The sequence below is a fragment of the Pyrus communis genome, chromosome 3 (genome assembly GCF_963583255.1).
Source record: "Pyrus communis chromosome 3, drPyrComm1.1, whole genome shotgun sequence".
NCBI lineage: Eukaryota > Viridiplantae > Streptophyta > Magnoliopsida > Rosales > Rosaceae > Pyrus > Pyrus communis.
In genome coordinates, this window is record NC_084805.1 from 1,490,546 (window position 1) to 1,505,290 (window position 14,745).

Consider the following 14,745-nt stretch of genomic DNA (forward strand, 5'->3'; position numbering starts at 1 on the left):
AACCTGGGATGTGATGAGGGCACGGACCGGGATGTGACATATACTTGTCTTGGTCTTGTCTTTTTTTTTATTATTATTATTCTTATTCTCTCAACCAGAAAAGCCATATAAACATTGTGCATGTCCCTTCTCCAATTTGTATTCAGGTGGTGCATTTCTTTCACTTTAAGTAAAAGATAGTTACTCAAATTAAAGCACAATCTTAAAAGCATCAAATTGCCTCACAGACAGAAAATTTGAAGCATAATTTGGAGAGAAAAAAAGTTCAGGTTGACCACTCACTAGGGTTTAAAATGTGTTAATACAGATTAGTAAGTATTCATCCCCATAAGTTTATCCTCAATTATGAAATATGACTCTACGCTCAAACTAAAATGCCATCCAATTATCACTTAAGTAGCCTGATTAATATTTACAAAGTAATTCTAAATAGTGACAAGCCCTCTACTCTTATTGACGATGACAAAGATGGGTGGCCACAAATACAAGAAGTTACTGCGGAATCTTGTGTCCTCCAAAGTGCACTCAATACGTATCCAAACAGAAAGGAAAATTGATATAAGGAATGATGCAGACACACATCAACTCTATTTGGGCCGTTCAAAAGGCAATATAAATAGACAATATGTGTTATATATTATTTATAGGAGTGGGCACTTGGAATTAAAAACATAAATTGAAAAGTTTGTCTCATCGAAATGATAATCCGTAAATTTAGCAGTAAAAAGATGACATGTTAAGGGTTCTAAATAGCGAACAATTGAAGGTGAATCATAATCGACATAAATTTCTAACTTTCTTTGTGGAGCCATTTTAGTACGTTGTGGCGGGGGATAGGCATATAATTAAACAGCACACCCAAATATGTGTAATGGTACGTTGTGGCGGGGGATAGGCATATAATTACACAGCACACCCAAATATGTGTAAGTGCGAGATATTTGGCTCGTACCATAACTATAACGCAGAATCAAAAATGGCAGAGCCAAAAAAAATTTCATGGGTGGGCCAGCTAAAATTATTAGCATGTAATCATATGATATATAAAATCTACATAAAACTAAGAACATGAAGTACTAATCCAAACAAGTTCATTAAACTACTTTTCAACTAGCTTTTACACAAATAAAACATGCATACAAAAAAGCAATAGAAAGATAACAAATCTTATCATTTTTGTTGATAACAAGTGCCTAAAAGAAAATTAGGTTAGGGGATACCAATTCAAGTTGTGCCCTTAGATATCCGTAATAGAATTGAAATCTTTTATTATTGTCAGAATCAACATTGTCGTCAAGCCCTTTTTATTAGTTACAAATACTGCAACCATGAAACATGGATTATTCCCAAAATCTTGAACCCTAATAGACAAATTCAAGGACCAAAGAAATAATTAACCTAACAATTAAATCAAGAAATAAGTTAAATGAAGAGATGAAGAACTTATCCAGTGTTGAATTTCATTAGAAAATAATTTGATGACGATTCATAGTTTTTCTTTGTTTGGGAAGCTATATAAAATAGGGTAGAGGTTTTTTTTTTTTTTTTTTTTTTGTTTTAAACAAATAGGTTAATTAAAAGCATGAGGATGAGGAGAAACCTAATTATCTATTAATTTACTATTTTTACTTTTAGTCTAAAAATAATAAAAGAATATATAAGGTAATAGAAGTATTATTTATAAATAAAGAAACACATTAAATAATAGCTTTCCTAGGAGTTGGGTGACCTATTATACCTACAATAAGCAACAACAAGCTCATGTGTAAACTATTATAGTTGTAGTTTGTAAAAATCCTTCCTAGGCTACAACCCACTGTAGCCGTGTGGGTGTAGCTCCGTCATTGCGCATAATATATAGGGTTAAGGAGTGATGGGTCACAGGCGGACAAACATCGTTGTAGGTAAAATTGCATGGCTCCAATCAGAAATTGGAAGCTTGGTGTGCATAACTAAGGTCCTAGGGATCAATTAATGATGCCTTATAAACACTTCTGCGAGACCATTATGAGTGGGAACATGGGAAACATGATGTTCAACTTTGATATCTTGAGACATGCAACAGTCATATCCAGTTGAATCGAATAATTGGGTTGGTGAGCCCTCAGCTTAATAACTTGCGCCAGATACGTGTTTTTACTTTTTATTTATATTTTTTTCAAATAACAAATCTGAACAGATGTGCAAACAAAAAATACAATTGATTTAGTACCGCTAAAAATACTAGAATGCTACACACATTCGTATATATCAGATCGTAGGATTGAACTATTTGCAACAACATAATAAATCAACTAGCAACGCATAGTACGTAACGATGTAGAATTTAATGAGGCAAATTAAACCCATCACTAAGGATATTCACGGGCACTTTGCCAGGAAGAAAACAATCCTCTATAAGTCAAACAAATACAAAAGGGACTTAATAGAAATTTGATGGTTACTAGACATGAATACTAGAAGGCAGATTCGTCATTCACGCCTTTACTATTTAAGGACTTAGCAAACTTACTTTCTTTAAACGGATATTACACAACAATGGTCGCAGTTGTCAATCACTCCAACATGAACTTTGCACAATATTTTTTCTTCAAAAGCATATGAGATCCGCAATAATGCAATATCAATGATATGAATATGATTCTAACACAATAAATCAATTGCGAGAATCATAAAGAACATTCTCATATTGATATTAAGATTAAAGCACAAACAAGACCATGAATGATTTATCAAATTTTCTCCAGAGAAAACTCTCTTCAATGCTAGGCTTTCTGTTTCCACACAAACATGCGGCAACCCTAACCCACGCGCGCATATACATATATAAATATGATACCTCATTAGTATCCTAACAATATTATTTAGGAATCAACAATTAACCTTGAACCTATAATAGGTATAGTCTATTTGAATGCATATGACAAACTTATCTGACCTGATGTCTTTGATTTTGTTTGACGTTCTTGAGATTAGAAGCCCGAAACATTTAGACTCAATAATTACATATGAATATCGGTACTAGTCTACACAAAATACAAACGCATATGCTTTTTGTTAAGAATTACTAATTTTTCGCACTAACAACCTCTCGATCACTAAAACCACAAAGTAATCCTTTGTATGCAAATGGTCCCATATGCATGGCAAGAAGCCGACCATGCCGAGTAGGTTTTGTGGTTGTGTCAAATCAACTCTGCAATTTTGGCTTCTTGTCCTCAAAGCAAGCCTTTGGAAGCCTCCGATATTATACTTCTCACATCATGAATAATTCATCTTTTGCAGTACTTAATTACCACTTACTTTAATCCCAATAGGATCCCCTCCAGATCTTTTTGATGAAGATCTTGAGAATTTGTAAATCGTGTTCGTTCATCGTACATCGTGCGGTCAGAAATTATCAAGCATTTGTTTATGTTTATTTTTAAATAAAATATTTAAAATAATATATAACCATACAATATACGATGAATAAATATAATTTATGAATTTCTGAGATTCTCAGAACCCGTTCTCACTTTAATCAATCTCACAATTATTATTTGCAACGCGAACCAAATACCAAACAGCAATTAGGCGGCTTTCAAGGTAGCTATCAATTGTCATCATGTAATTATGGCATTATTAGTGGCATAAGTAACCGACTCTTCCAAATCCACCACATAAAATAATGTACACCTTGTTGCTTTCGGGATTAAAAACTAAAGTAAATAAGTGATCACATAAATTACTATTTGGTATAAGATTTTTTATTTGATTTAAAATAAAAAAGAACGATAGAAAAAACATTCATAATTTCTATTTTAGACTTTTTCTTTTGAATTGTTGGTTGGACTAAGATTTGGTGGGGTGCTTAGGAAAATGATCATCTCCGAATCATTTTTGTGAAGATTTGAGGGATTAATCAATCATGTTCATTTATCGTATATCGTGCGATCAGTTTTCATTAGGTACTATTTATATTCAATTTTAAATTTTAAATTTTAAATGATTTCTGACCTCACGATGTACGATGAACAGACATGATTGATTGATCATCTGGATTCCCACAAAAAGGATCCTTTTTCCGCTTATATATATGATCATGCCTTCTTTCACTTCCTTTTGCTATAAAGAAAAAAAAAATGGAAATTATTATTAGCACTCTCAAAATTTTATTTGGCACTCCAAAATTTCTATAATTAGAAAAAAAATTATACTTGTGAGAAGTGCCAAATAAGATTTTTTGAGTGTTAATAACAATTCCAAAAAAAAAAAAATTTATAAACACTTACTATGTCAAAAGAACAAACTTTATAAAATGGTGGCCTATGTCAGCTGCCACCATTCATAGTTGACAAGAGAATAAAATTAGGGTTAGGGTTAAGGAATATGTGTAGAACATGAGGTGATATATCTTGTTTGTACCATACTTCATTAACTCCGAAATTACCGAGCACCTGTCATTTTTATACCTTTGAAGACTTATTGAAGGGTTCATGCTGAGGCACCTTTGCCGTAACACATGAGTTTCTCTTTAATCAAAAGACCAATCACAATGTGATACGTGTTAACACCAGAATAAAACTCTTAGAATCTCACATTGACCGCATATGAAAACATAGGAGTATCCTCAACTATAAAAAGAGATCATTCTCCCACAATTAATCCCTAATACTATTATTCTACTTAATCCATTATTAGAACTCATTAATGATGATTATGCTTGAACATTTATATCATGTAAACTCTACATTAATTATTAATGAGAACTTCTCTATCCTCGTGGACATAACCCAACTTAGGATGAACTACGTACATCTTATATATGCTTCTCTATATCTATCTCTTTTCATATTACTTGCACTTCATGACCACAGCAACCTTGCGAAGGTCACACCTTGACATTTTGCATTATTTCAAAGTCAACCCATTTTTGGCATCAACATATTTATAGGGTTAGGATTTAGGAATACGTGTAAAGTTAGGGTTAGGGTTGTCAAATCAGGGTTAGCCCAAGTATATTGTTTTGATTAGGATTTTTATCACAAATGGTCCATGAAATTGACCCTCACCATCAAGATTGTCCCTCAAATTGAAAATCAATCAATGTAGTCCCTGAATATAGGTATTGCAAATCAATGTGATCCTTCCGTTACAATTCTATTAAAAAATCTGTTTAGTGCTGATGAAGCACATAAATGGGTTTCTCACAAATAGTCCTTGAAATTGACTCATGACATTAAAATAGTCCCTGAAATTGATCCGCGACATCAAAATGGTCCCTAAAATTGAAAATTTATTAATATAGTCCCTCAAGTAAGTGTCTCAAATCAATGTAGTCATTCCGCCACATTTTTGTCAAAAATTATGTTATGTGTGGATGTGACATATAAATGGATCACAACAGTCTAATTAAATTTAAGAAATTACAAATAGGCTTAATAATTTTGGGTAAAGTACAAAAAACTACCTCAACTATTGGTCTCTCGACACTATTATACCTTATCTTTTAAAATTGATAATGTCATACCTTATCTTTAGAATTTGGTCCAATGTTATACATTTCGTTACTTGGCCGTGAATTTTTCAGTTAAATGTTGACGTGGCTTGATTTAGGACCCACTTTCTATTAAAAAATTAATAAAATATTATTAAAAACTAAAAAAAATTATTTAATATTATTTAAATATTAAAATAATACAAAAAAGTAAAAAAATAAAAAATAAAAAAAAAACTTCGTCACCCACCCCCCCCGGGCGCCCTCTCTTCTCCCCCATCTTCATCTTCTTTCCTCTTCTACCCCCTATCTGCTGCAACCCAGAAAAAAAAAAAAAAAAAAAAAAAACCACAAAACCTATCTTCATCTTCCCTGACCCCCCTTCCCTACAACTCATTCCTTTCTTCCCCCCTCCTGTCTTCCCTAAACCCTCCGCACCCACCCTCGCACCCACTACCTGCAACCCATAAAAAATAAAAAAAATAAAAAAATAAAAAAAACCCAGATTCCGCGGGTGGAGAACCTGGGTGCGAAGAAAATGGGAGGAAGGGTGTGGATTTAAGGAGTGGGGTGTGTAGATGAGGGAAGAGGGTGGGTGCGAGGTTGGGTGTGGAGGGTGGGTGCGGGGGAAGACAATTGGTTTTTTTTTTCTTTTTTTTTTTTTTTTTTTTTTTCTGGGTTGCAGCAGATAAGGGGAAGAAAAGGAAAGAAGATGAAGATGGGGGAGAAAAGAGAAGGCGCGGGGATGGGGGAATGGACAAAGTTTTGTGTATTTTTTTTTTTATTCTTTCTTTTTCCTGGGTTGCAGCAGGTAGGAGGAAGAAGAGGGAGGAGATGACGATGGGGGGGAAGAGAGAGGGCGTGGGGGGGGTGAAGTTTTGTTTGTTTGTTTTTTTTTCTTTCTTTTTTCTGGGTTGTAGCATATAGGGGGAAGAAGAGGAAAGAAGATGAAGATGGGGGAGGGCGCCCCGGGGGGGGTGGGGGGGAAGGGACAAAGTTTGTTTTTTTTTTTTTTTTCTTTTTTCTTTTTTCTGGATTGCAACAGGTAGGAAGAAGAGGAAGGGAGATGAAGATGGGGGAGGGCGCCCCGGGGGGGTGGGGGGGAAGGGACAAAGTTTGTTTTTTTTTTTTTTTCTTTTTTCTTTTTTCTGGATTGCAACAGGTAGGAAGAAGAGGAAGGGAGATGATTTTTTTTTATTTTTTGTTTGGTTTTTTTATTTTTACTTTTCTTTATTATTTTAATATTTAAAAATATTAAATGATTTTTTTTTAGTTTTTATTAATTTTTTAATAGAAAGTGGGTCACGAATCAAGTTACGTCAGCATTTAACTGAGAAATTAACAGAAAAATTGACGGAGGTATGACATTAGCATAAATTCGTAAAATGAGGTATGACATTGTCATTTTAAAAAGATGAGTATGAAAGTGTCGTGAGACCAATAGTTAAGATAGTTTTTTGTACTTTACCCAATAATTTAATAGTCAATAAAAAAATTGTCAACCCAAAAACCCAGTCCTGCAATCACCTTCGATCCCGGTCCACATTTCTATACCTCATTCACTCTCTATTCTCTAAAAAAAATCTCAATACACCCATTTTTACACACTTTGATGCTCTTTACCGAATTGAACATGGATTGAGATCATCTTTGGTGACGGCTTGGCCCATTGGCAACAACTTCTAGGGCATCATCGTTAACATTTAGGCGATCAACATCCTCACAACCTTAATCTTGGAGAGCTTATTCGGCACTTCCCTGGTGGTCTGGTGTTGCAAAGAACGACGATGTCTGCCTTGAGATAATGAGGTTATAATCGAGGTGCGTCCATTGTTGTTTGAAAACTATTTCCACATCCCCTCTTAGGCCTTAGTTAAGCCTTGTGCCTTTGAGAATTTATGGAAAGGAACTCTCTTTGGAGTAGGCCCTACTATAAGAAAAAAATTCCATTGTGCAAAAAGGCATATAGACAACTTTTTTAATTAATTATTAAACCCACATCAACACATAACAAATTTTTTTTACAAAATTATGGCAGAATGATCATATTGATTTGCCACACCTATTTTCAATGACTACATTGATTGATTTTAAATTTCAAGGACCATATTGATGGTGTGGGTCAATTTTAGGGACTATTTTGATGGTGTGGGTTAATTTCAATGTGACCATTATTGATAAAAATCCGTAAATCTTATGGGGCCCATTTATATGCCACATTAGCACTTAATGGAAATTTTAATAGAATTGTGACGGAAGTACTACATTGATTTGCGATACTTATTTTCAGGAACTACATTGATTGATTTTTAATTTAAGAACTATCTTGATAGTGATGATCAATTTCAGAAATTATTTGTGATAAAACCCCTTTTGATTAATTAAAGTATCAATCATTCTAAAAAAATAAAAAACTACTATCTTACTTGCAACTTTGAATTTGATTCCTAATTTTGTAAGAGTAAATCGCATTCTCATCTCGGTTAAATTCTTTGGGACTGTTCGATAATCAAAGAGTAAAGTACATGTGCTGGAAAATTATGCGTTCTTTAAATATCCTCCAACAAAATTGAGCTCATCGGGGTTGCCAACACTACTTCATGCTCAGATATTATAAGTTGTATGCCTCATTAATTTATTCGGCTTTGTGGATATCTTCACTAGTTTTCTCTTGTCGATTGCTGATCATTTCGATTAGGTTAACTTAATAACTGATTTATGAATAAAAATTTGGCGATTTCTTTCCGACCACATGGTCACAAATGTTGGTTGGACGGATGAGAATTTTGGTAAAGTTAATATATTGTTGTTGGACATATTACTATTTTGGTAAAGCCATGTGGCCTATCTTGGCATTTGATTATTTGTTGGCTTCCTTCTTATCAATTTTATAAATTTGTCCAGAATAATTTTAATTGAACGTTTTAACTTATTCCCAAAGTTTGCAAATAAATCTACACAGGGAAGTCATATGCTTGTATGCCACACGGTACGTCATGTGTTCGATTTTTATTTTGATGAATTACACGATAGTGGCCATAAGAATCTGAAATGCTTCTGTGATTCTTCTCTATTTTTAAAAGAGTGTACTGTCGTGACAAACTCACTAATTGATCTTTTTTTCTTTTTTTAATGAAAAGAAGCAACGTCATCTTAATTTGTTGCAAAAACCACAACAAGAACTCATATAAAATGAATTAACTGAGAATCTTGAGCACGTAACCATGTGCGATTAGAAAAATAATAATAATACTTTACAACTTTATACCAACAAGATTACCAAACTTAGAAGAATTTTGTTATACATCTTTTCATTTCTCTTGTGCTCTCTTTTTCTTCGCTGCTAGTCAACCAGTAGGAAAGAAGATCTGAGAGAAAAATCAGAATGCAAAACAATCACCTTGGTGGAACATGCGTCTACTCTCCCTCCTTTTTTTTTCTTGAAGAACAAAATGTATGAGAGCTGAGTCAAAACCTGAATCAAAGAAAAGATTAAAGATCATCACTTCACACAGTAATGTATTATTTATGTCATTCAAATTTTACGGAATTTTAAGAAAATTTTTTGAAGTTTCTGCGTTGACATGCTGAAAATACAGTTAGAAGATACCATGCAATAAGCATTTTCCACAATCTTTTAGGTTGAGATGTTTACGTAACGTTACACTCTCTAAAATTGAATAAATGGCAGAAGAATTGAGGACAAAAATAAAAGAAGTGTAGAATACGAAAACGAGAGTGTGAAAACCTCTACTCATATCTTAAAATGAGTTTTTTTTGTAAAAAAAAAATATTATTGGCACTCTAAAGTCATTATGCACTCTTCATAAATGTATTTTTATTTTTAAATACAAAAAATTTAGAGAGCATAATGAAAGTTTTGAAGCGTCGATAATATTATCGCTTTTTGTAATTGGAATTAACGAAAGACAAACGTGCTTAATTGTGGGGTCCACCACCATGATCATTGCAGACATGAAGAACCAAAGATGGGGAAAAGGATTCTCCCCGGATCATTTTCCTAGGGATCTTAGGGATTCAGTGATCTCACCCGTTTATTATATATCGTGCAATTAGAAATCATTTCAAAATTTAAAGTTTAAAATTAAATATAAATAATACCTAACGAAAATTGACTACACGATATACAATGAACAGATAAAATCACCGAATCCCCAGGATTCCTAAGATCCCTAAAAAAAGGATCATCGGAAGGATCCTTTTCCCAAAGATGGTAGTTCACCCACCAAATCAAAAGGAGGGGCTCTCGTATCCCAACAAAATCCGCCAGGTTTTAGGGGTTCTTTGGCCATTTTATCGTGGCTTCTCAAACTAAAGAAAATTAAATTCACTGCTATAACTACTATCTGTAATCCTCAATTAATTAAGTAGTATTTATAATGTGTCTGTGGAACGTCATTTCCTGGATTTCTGATAAGCTCATCTACATGACCCCAAAATAAAATCACGATCGCTCAACGAGTTTTGTCCCTTTATGTTAATTTCTTGTGTTCCCTTGTCTCTCAAGTTATCATCAAACATTCAAACCTATCAAGCATTTCATTTTAAACCAACTACTTATTTGTCTCGCTATTTACCTCTCTTTTGTTTTTTTTTTTTTGGAAACTCTATTTACCTCTTCTTTCGGTTAGATGAAAGTTCTAATTGACACTTTCAAAAAGTCATTCGTTTCTAATGTTATTTTATTCCTAAATTTTGTCGCAGAGGAGTTTAAGTTAACTATTTTAGCGTTCCAATAACATAACTTTATATTTGTTGAAGAGAAATACTAAGGACACTCTCTCAAAAGTGAGACTTTATATGAACTCTCTGCCACATCATATTTTTTGCACAATAATTTATAATATGAGCATGAAAATCAAAGTTAAATTGTGAGGTGATAGAGAGTTCATAGAGAGTCCCAATTTGAAAGAGTCTCTTTAGCATTTCTCTTGTTGCAATTACTCAAGAAAATTGTGGTTAGCCACGGCTCACGAATTAGGGGTGGGCAAGAAACAAGTCAGAGTCTAATTTATATGACGAGTTTGATTCTATTTTATCATTAAAAATGAGTAATTTCAGACTGAAATAAATCAAGTTATAATTAGTAGTGTTGTCAACAAAGCAAAGAACTTGCAAGTGACAATTTACCACAGTGGTGAAAATGAGTTGAAATCCGTGCCTACATTACGTGTGGATTCGAAATCCGTCGGTGGCTAATTTAACAAAATCTATCATAGGACCATAAAAATAAAAAAAAATAAAAAAAACAAAGCAAAAAACTTATCAAGACAATAGTCAAATAGCTACATCATTTTCATTTGTTGATTACAGTCAAATAGCCCTTACATGACATGGTTTAGTTTTGATTTAAAAAAATAGAGAACCAAAAATGGTAAGGTATTTTATTTAAACTCAAATTATTACCACCACTAACTAGACTTATTGGTTCTAGTTGTAGTTGCCTCCACTTGGTAAGACGAGGTCTTCAGTATGCTACCATTGTAGTAAGTACTGCAACTTTGCTCTGGGTAGCTAAAATCGTATAACAGTTGCTAATCACCAGGCACTCATGCAACAACTTTTTACTCTCCCTGTTTTCATATCGTGGAAGGTAGAGATATATGAGTTTGACTGGACCTTTTGAGAAGCCAATGTTTCTGGAGGATCTGCAATTTTGGTACCCTTGGGATTTCGAGAGGATGTGAAACGTTTCTGACCTCTTGGGCCGGCGCCTGCCGGAATCGTGTGTGGATGTGCTTGTTCTCGTGGCGTTTTATTGGTTCCTCTAGTTTGTTGGATAGCGTGTTCAAGGGATCCTACTTTGGACGCCAAAGCCAATTTTTATTTATTTACTGGAGTTCTTGGCTTTCGAGTGACTGGTGAAATATTTCCAAACCAACACCTTGTTCTACTCTCGTTCTCCTTGTCTCTTAGATTACTTTTTTTTTTTTAAATCATAATCACATTACATGTAAGGAGTCATTTCTTCTTCAATGACGATGTGACATTAGTTTATAAACTTTATAAACGAAACCATTCTTTCTTCTTACCATCATTTATTAGTGACGATATGACACCAATTTACCATACAAACGTATAATTGAAACTGTTCATTCTCCTTATAATCATCTAATGATAATCTCAAGAAAATTTTATTGCATTTAAAGACAGTTTAATCATGCATGTGAATCAAGCATATTTATCGTTCATCACGAGGATGCACTTGTCAGCATAAACATTCATATGTTCGACATGTACGAATGGCTAAACAACCTCCAAATTAACGAGTTTTTCTAAGTATAACCTTTAGACAATGATAAATATAATGAATGATTTCAATTACTAATATGGTGAGGAGCGAAGTAATGTTTTTGAAGGAAGTTGAGGTTCCATTATAAAATTAATTGACAATATAGGGAGTAGCCCAACTACTTGTAAGCACATACAATGTCCCTTATTTCCCCAATATTGGGAGATTCATACGAACTCAACATACCCCATTGCTCTTGGAAAATTTCAAGCCTAACATGTGAACAAACACAAATTGGGTGATGTGGAATATGCTGTCATTCACACATGGGACAACCTGCTTTGATATCATGCAGGAAGTTGAGGTTCCACTATAAAATCAATTGGAAAAATGAGGAGTAAGCACATATAAAATTTATTATTTCCCCAATGTGGCATTTATATCTCAATAGTTTTATTAATGCTCAAAACTTAAAGGCCAACAAAGGACTAGTATGGGCAAGCCTTGGTGAGTTTTAAGGATAAACCTGATGTGAAAACAACAAGATTGAAGTGGTTCACCCGTAAAAATGGGATACGTCCACTAGAGAATGAGTAACATGATGTATATTTGTTGTGAATAACAATAACTCTCAAGATAAAGTAATCCAATTTTAAGGGGTACTTGTACCTTTATATTGCCCATGAATGAGCCCAAATAATCTTTACCCTTTAAATTTCTCACCGCTTAAATGAGCTACACTAGCAGAATTGGCTTTTAGAGCCAGGATTTAAATAATGAGACTACAATTTCGAACAAAAAAAACTTCATTCGACCATTTGGTGGAGCACCTGATGGGAACATGTTGATTCTTGCCAACATTTGCCGAATACTTATGCTAACATATGTCACCAACTAATATGATATATAAAGGTTTGCCAAGGGTGGCTACAAGAAACTGTAGAATAATGTTGAAGACTATCAAGACTTGTCAACTGAGACATTTCATCAAGCATTTGGTGCACACAATAAAGTCGCACAAAAGTAGAGAGAAAAGGAAGATAGGGATGTTAAAAAAAAAATAGAAGAAGAAGTAGGAGGAGGTTGTAATTTAGTTTGTCCTAATTGTTTATATGATCAAATACAATACACATACAAATATACATAGAGTTTTGAAGTTGTTGAGGTCATGAACAACCAATGACCCCATACTGGCTCAACCACTACCTCTACTGTTAGACAGACACGTGGAGAAGAAGTGACATCCGCGAAAGGCTACTTGCTTGGTTTTTCTCGTCGACACCCCTTGAGCGCAACGTTTGTTCGAGGGTGGTTGAAAATCATTTAAGCCGAGAGCTAGGTTTGACAGTATTGGTGTCCATTCATAGACTTCCTACCATGTTCCTTCATAAAAGACTTCAAGTGCTTTTGTGAACGCATAAAATTTTTAAATTTGTATGCAATCATTGTCAGAAGCGCTTTGGTAATCAACAAAAGCTTCTGATTATTTTAAATCCGAACAATCTTGAAATTTTATTGAAATTCAAAGTGATTTTTGAAGACAAGTGCTTATCCAAAAAGTGAGTTTACGAACCCTTACGTGTTTTTAATTTTTTTTATGCCTAACTTACTTAGAAGTGTTTTCGGTTATTAGAAAGCACTTCTAGTAAATTCTATATATTTCATTTACAAAATCAATGATATTCGAGCACAAAAATTACATATGAATTTTTGAAACATTGTTGCAACTGTAGGTATTCACAAACTCCTACATTCTCCTCGTTTGTGTTCAAAATTTGGTACCTTTGGCGTTATAACCGGCACCAAATCTCTCTGAAGTTCTAAACTCACCTCCACCACAATACCTTCTCTACCCTTCTCCAATCTGCTTGCGTGTAGAACAACGGACAACTGGCCACTTTATCTTCTGCCACGTCACTCCTTACGAAGGCCATTATCGTCATCCTGCTATTCTTCCGACGCTCAAAACCTTACACACACACACCCCTATTTTACCAAAATAACCCTCTTGCAAAACGTGCCTCCATTCCCAACCCAGCGCAGGCAAATGTAGAAATAACAACAAAATTGTTGACCTATTTCTTTTACGTTTATTTGTCAACTTTAGCAAAAACTAAAACTTTAGCCACTCTTTAATTCAAATTTTATTCTGTTTTAAGTATCCTACTTACAAATCTATTTTTTGTTTTTAATACTGCTATCCATACTTTTTTTTTAATTCTCACATATTGTTATTAATTTTTGATCGTCAAATCAAATAAATTAAAGAAGATTAATGACAAAAAATAAACAAAGATGTGTAAGAGGTAAAAATGAGTGTGCGAATAATACTATTTTTTTAAATGTAAAAAAGAGAAAGGTCCTATGTGAGTTTTTTATTTAATCAAACAATATTATCTACACTAAAGAGGGGGAAGTAGGTTAACCCTCACATTTTATGCTATGTGATTGTCCACAATTGCTACATTGCTAAAAAATATTTGGAGTGTTAGATGCTTCGCAGAATTAGTTTCTACGATAATGGGATAGATGCACCAATTCTAAGCCCCAAAAAAAAAGAAAAAAAGAAAAAAAAGAACATAGGTGAATACCAAGTAATTCATTAGGAGGAAAATGATACATCACTCAATGATCTAGAATCATCTCTAACTACAATCGTATCGCAACAAAGTATTTTTGTAAATCAGTATATCATGATGCATCTGACTAGTTAAAATAAATATTTATCTTGTACAAAATGGAGAACAAAACACAAGACTTATTAGGCGTTAAGGTTTGTAGAGATAAATAAGCTTACTTAATTAGGCTACAATTACATTCATTTCATCTTCAACTAAAGACGTCACACTTCATTGATTCTCGGCAGTGTCACGTCTGAAAAAGAACTAATAAAACTCCTTAAGGAGAGAAAAGTTGCTTTTTGATAGCCTTTTGAGCTTACTTATATAAAAACAAGCGAAACTGATTGCTGCAATCTTAATTTTACAGCGAAATTCTTTTGAAGGTAACATAT